The sequence below is a fragment of the Chlorocebus sabaeus genome, chromosome 10, assembly GCF_047675955.1.
Source record: "Chlorocebus sabaeus isolate Y175 chromosome 10, mChlSab1.0.hap1, whole genome shotgun sequence".
Taxonomy (NCBI): domain Eukaryota; kingdom Metazoa; phylum Chordata; class Mammalia; order Primates; family Cercopithecidae; genus Chlorocebus; species Chlorocebus sabaeus.
This window is the reverse complement of record NC_132913.1, coordinates 74,777,251-74,783,554: the sequence shown is the minus strand read 5'-3', so window position 1 is coordinate 74,783,554 and position 6,304 is coordinate 74,777,251. Positions and strand designations below refer to the sequence as shown.

The window sequence follows — 6,304 nt, the reverse complement described above, 5'->3', positions numbered from 1 at the left end:
GGATGAAGTTTCTTGATCTGAGTAACTGATTAGGAACTGCACTTAGGAACTGATGGAGGAATAGCACCCAATTAGCAGAGCTCCAAATTAATAAGAGCCGAATCACAAAACCAATTATGATGAATGCAGTTAATTTTTTTTCTGTGTTGTGCTATGAACACAGATTTGTTAGATTTTTTTTTTCCTGGATACTTTGTAAGCTATAATTCAACACATACACACACACACACACACGCACACACACACACACAGACGCCTAACTCTTTGATTCTTTGAGCAGAATACTATATTCAGATTTCCTTCAAATCACAAGTAGCTTGTTTGGCAAGTTCTAACAGAACTCAGTCAAGGTGAAAGCCAGCCAGCTTTTTACTGGTAACAATGCATTACACAGCCTATGATCTCTCCCTGTTCAGGCTGCTTCTTGCTCTTGTCTCACAATAAGAAAGGAGTGCTGCTTTCCTGGGGTATGCTATTTGAGAAAGAAAGTAACCTAACACTAACTGCAGGCGGGGTCAGAGTGATGTAACAGGAAGCTCTGATGTTTCCCTTCTGCTGCTGATCACTTACAATCTGACAACACTTACAATCTACTCAGAACAACCTCTCTCTCTCCAGCAGAGTGTCACCTCCTGCTTTAGGACCATCAAGCTCTGCTAACTGAATCTCATCCTGATTGCAGGATCACATTGCAAAGCTTTCACTCTTTCCCACCTTGCCTGTGGGTAAATCTCTTCTGCGGAATCTCAGAAAGTAAAGTTTCATCCTAAGAATATTTCACAAAGAATTTCCTTAAGAGCTGGACTGGGTAAGTGCACATTCAAAATAAATATATTTATTCTAAGTAGTATTCTCATATAGTTTGGCAATGTTTCTATTATAGAATTTAGTAGATAGCATTGAAATAATGGTGAAACATATTCTCATTTATTTCACATGCTAGAGAAAATACAGCCTATTACCCCAAAGTTAATACAAAATCTAATAATACTAGATAATATTGTTTACCATGGTATTCTAGAAAATAAATTTAGCAAGTATTAAAAATCTAAATGGATTAAAAGACATATTTCTGAACAAATACCTTAATCAGAGAACAATGCCTTTTAAAATTAGCTCTACTATTAGCTAAGCTTGAATCTTGACAGATGGAAAACATTTTTCCCCCAGGAAGGGTCTTTAAACTTTCTATGTTATCAGCTCTAAGAAAGAGGTGAAAGAATAGCTACTTAATGGGTCTCGGAGTCTCACTTACTCTGTTGTTGAACACAATGCAGAGTTTTGAAAAGTAATTACTTTGCATTTATTACATTTGCTTTTATTTGCCTTTCACCTTTATTTACACATATATCTGTAACTACTGAACTAATTTTTGTTGTTCATTGTTGCCAGATGTGTTTAAATCTGTTTTCTGCTAACCCTGAACTGTTTCCTCTTTATGTGGATCATGGTGTCGGCTACAAAGAAAAGACCTAGAGTTTAGGAAATGTAGATTGTTAAAACAATTCTTAATTTTGAAATCTTTAAGAGAATACTTCAACTTGACTGGTTCCCCTCTGCAAGCTTTTGGAGGAGGGTGTGATACCAAGATATCTGTGGATAAAGAAATGTGACAGCTTTCCTGAATATGTATATTAGATGATTAAATGAAGAAATTAAAGTACTTATTAAAAAAGAATTTCCAGGATGGAACTTACTGAAATGTTGAGATAAAACATCTGTTAATGCTCATTCCGATGGTACAGACTGTCCTGAACAATTTAAGAAACTAGTGTCTGCTTAACAAATTCTTTGTATAGATATAGCACAAATTTGTTGCTGGAGAAAGTTGGATGTCAAATTTTAAATGACATTGATAGATATAATTTTTAAGTTATACATTTTCTTACCTAAATGAAATTATACTTTCCAAGATGTCTTGCATTGGAAGCATCCTGTACTTAATCACTCATATCTGGCACATTAATAGTAGGCTACAAACATCCTGAGTAACTCCTCAGTAATTTACAACTCAATTTTTCCACAAATTCCTCAACATAATGAAGATTTAAATTAATTCTTAGATTTGTGATTCTTTAAAGGTATCATGGCTGATTTCTCTCTCTTTTCAATCTTTAATTGTACTGAGTTCCCTGACACATGTGTGGAAATGGGAAGAGTGTTTTTAGAATGTGACTTTCGCCATTATATAAATGGGGGAGAAAGTGGAAACAACACATTTACTAACCCAATGCGATGGCTTAGTAACAAAAATTAAAACAACATTATTTTTAATTCAGATTATTTTCTTAGGAGGTATTATATTACAATCATATTTTATAATGAGAAACTCTCCAAACTTCCTTAATTTTTGTTTAATTGCCAGCCCCAAACCCATAATTCTCTTGTATAATTTGATTAAATTTTTATGAGTTTACTAACAGTATGGGTTATAATCTTTGTTTTCCAAAAATACTTTTGAAAAACACTAGACGATGAACATTGAAGGTCATTCGCCAAAGGAAATCTTTGAGGACATAACTGGAAGTTTGAAATAAAAATTCAGATTATTGTGTTCAAAATGTGCTTTCTTTAATGATAAGAGAATGTCAGAGTATCAATGCATGCTTTTAGCTATAAAGAAATGAATTTACTTTGCTAGATGATGTTTCCTTGTAGCATCATAAAATCAATGCATTGAGCCTTCAGTCAATTCTAAATAAGTAAAATTAGACACAGAATTGAAATATTATGTGAATAACGTGAGCTAAAATACGTTTTACCTGAAATATTCTATTTCTTAAAGAGATAATGTTTTCGGTTATTGTTACAAGATTTTTTCTATCTTACATACCAAAGCATTATACTAAAAGTTAAAATATGTAGATTTTTATAATATATGAAACTGTTCATTCACTTTGAAAAACTGGAATAACAAAAACATTTTTAAAAATAATACTGGGTCTGTAACTTTGAAAATTGTTTCAAATGAATGGGCAAGATGTATATGCTTTTCTCACTGGTAACTCCGAACATGTATGAATTTTAAGTGAAGTCAATACTTAGCATATTTATAAGAACATTTACGTTCATCTGCACATATTATACTATTTTTTCATGCATAACAAATAAAATTTAATAAAAAAATATTGAAAATAATATAAAGGTAAAACGATTATGTTATTTGCTTTACAGATTAATGTGGACAAGTTATTTGATAAACACATAAAGACTAATTGAATTTCAGTTAATAGCATCACTACATATTTCTAACTAGATCATATTTGGAAACATTGTAAAAGTATTTTGTTACCAATTTTATCTACATGGCAGAAGTTTGATAGTAACTTAATTTTAAAAGATTATTCTAGATCTTTATAGAAAACAATAATAATCTTTAAAGGATCAAAAATGTATTCAGTAAACAAAATTTATTTCATACTCTACATATGACCTTGAATACAGCTTTAACAAATAATTCTGGTTTTGGAGATATCATGATTACAGTACCAACTTTTCAGAATACAAATATGTTCAAGAAAGGTTATTTAAAATCTTTTGCTTTATTGCGTATCTTATGCTTGGCATTCAGAGAAGCTATTAAACTGTAAACACAAGCTCTATCATTGCAATGGTGTTAATGAAAGACACTCTTATGAGAGTCAAGTGTGTAACGTATCTTAGTTTTGACTTACTCAGAATTTTGGAGAATACGCTTAAGATAGACAAATGGTACACAGCTATTTAAAACATTTATCTGTATCTGGTTTTCAAATCCATGGGTAAACTATACACATTCACAATTTCTCAGGTATGTTCTATTTTTCTGACAAAGTACATGTACCATACTGGATTACAAATTATTTCAAGACATCTTCTCATTTAATATACAAAAATATTATCATGCAAATAGGTGGAAAATAAAAACTTACCAGAAATACAAGATAAACTCCGCATTCTAACCAGATGGATCTATCCTTTTCCCATTTATTCACATGGACCATGTGAATTAGATTAAGTCAATTAATCTCTGCATTTTTCCTTATTTGAATAATCTTAAAATCAAATTAATTTAATTGTAGTAAGCTATATTACAAAAAAGAGAAGAAATGTATTCCATTTTTAAGGACACAATCAGGTCTTACTTCTTACAAAAATATAAAATAATATCACTGCCTGTGAACTGAGTTAGGGTCTCTGTTTCCTAGGTTACTAAAATTATTATCAGGTAATAAGTTGCAAATATTTTCCTAAAACACAATTCTTCCATTTTTTCTTCAATTAGTTTGTTTACTTAAGAGACAGTATTATTCAAAACTAACACACCAAAATATTATTGTTTGCAAAGATGGCCCAACTAGTGTATTTACTTTTGAAATGTTAAAAAAGTTTTATTTTTTAATTTTTTCATGGTTCAAATTAAATGTGTTATACACTTTTTCCATTATTAAAAATTAAAAAGACAAAAACCCCAACCCAATTCAACCTAGCATAAGCCAAAATGAATACATAAATAACCCCTATGGTATTGAGGCTATAGTTTTATATTTTATTAACATTGCTGAATGAAGCCCAATTTTCAGACAAATCTTATTTCCCTTAACACAGAACATATCTTTTTGAATTAAAAAATGTTAATATGGCCACTGCACTCCAGCCTGGGAGACAGAGTGAGACTCCATCTCAAAAAAAAAAAAGTTAATATGCCATGAACTTTTGCATAAAACTGTAGTTATTTCTCTATTCAGACTTAGGCTAACTTAAGTTCATTTATGTTTCTCATAAAATTATAGTGAATTTTGAGCATATCATTTGGTATATTAAATTGCAATGATTTAGTTACGTAGCAACTAGATGGTTTATAAGTGCCCATCTCCTTACAGCCTAGTCACATGGAGGATCAATACATATTCATGAGCACACAGGTTTGGTTTTATTAACCAAAATGAAGATAAGTTTTTCTTGTATCCAACTACTGAATTCATAAATTTTACAAATGAGTGTTAATTTGAACGGTGTTCACTAATTAACCTGAGACCAATGATTATGCAGATATTTTGCATATGCACCTCGATTTTGCCTTTCTTCCAAGGATAATTTGAAGGAAAAATAGAAATTTTGGTAAGTATCAGAGAGCAATAAATGACATTATAATAGAAAAAGAGGGTTAAAACCATGGGAAAAGAATGTCATCAATACAAAACAGTGATTTTTATTTTGTACTTAGTAATGGAAACAATATTAGAGTAACATGTTTAATGTTTTATTAGTCAATGTGAATATGTCTTTAAAATATTACTTTTAATGATATATTGGTTTCTGTCTTTTCTACAAATATACAAATATACTTTATAAATTAAGAAAAAATTTCTGCATTTATTTTAGAAATTTAGGTATATGGTATTTATAGAAGTACACTGTGATGCACTTTGGATTTAGACCATCCACATATGAACCCAAAATTTACCACTTATCAGTTCCCCTTTCTCATCTATAAAGTGTAAGTGATAATCATACTGCTTTATAAGGTTTTATAAATAATCCGTGAATTAACACGTGGAAATTTTTTAGTACTTGGCATTTAGTACATATTTAATAAATTTTTATGTTCACCTTAAGTCTGTTGTGAATGAGACTGAGGACATAATTTGTTTCTATGCAAATTTCATTCCAAACAATCAATATCCATATGGATAGACAGAATGGAATCTATCTGTAAGACAGGAAGAGTGAACAAGTGTGATTTGTAATTACAGTGTTAGAGTGACCATCCTTTTGCCATCGTACAATACATGCCAGAACCTAATAAAATTGATATTGATAATTACTATCTCCATAGAACTTGAGCACTTACAAATACCTGCATATGAACAATTTAAAAAGGTATATTAAACAAAAATTGTTGTGTTTCTTTACACATGAAACTCAATGAAACCCAAAGCTGCACAATCCTCATTGACAAAACTCTGGTTTTATCCTAAATATATTATGAATCTAAATCCTAAATATTTCATTATACTATTGTGTATTATCTATTATTAGACCTCTCATTACCGAAGTTATGCAAAGTTGAATAGTGATATGATTCACCAAATCCAAATTGAATCTATTCTAACACAGGATAATAAAAGTAAACTTATTTATGCAAATTTATTTGCTACTTGTGTGACTATACTACAGTAGAGATAAATGTAGACATCTGTCAGAAAATTTTAGTTTTGATTATTATAGCAGCTCCACAATCTCAAAATGAGAACATTAAGAAGGATCCAATAAATTCAGTTTTTAGGATTCCAAGTTGTTTTTGATTATTATTATTTTTTAA

The 6,304-nt window shown here is 30.3% G+C and overlaps 1 protein-coding gene across 2 annotated transcripts in view; it reads left to right on the top strand.

Annotated features, from left to right (window-relative positions):
• Positions 1–525: 525 nt before the first annotated feature.
• The window catches only part of CALCRL (calcitonin receptor like receptor), a 102,657-nt gene continuing 96,878 nt past the window's right edge, over positions 526–6,304 (top strand). For both annotated transcript variants that reach the window (XM_007965579.3, XM_038001869.2), the window contains exon 1: positions 526–808. The gene's annotated coding sequence lies outside the window, so the exon portion shown is untranslated. The remainder of the gene's footprint in view (positions 809–6,304) is intronic.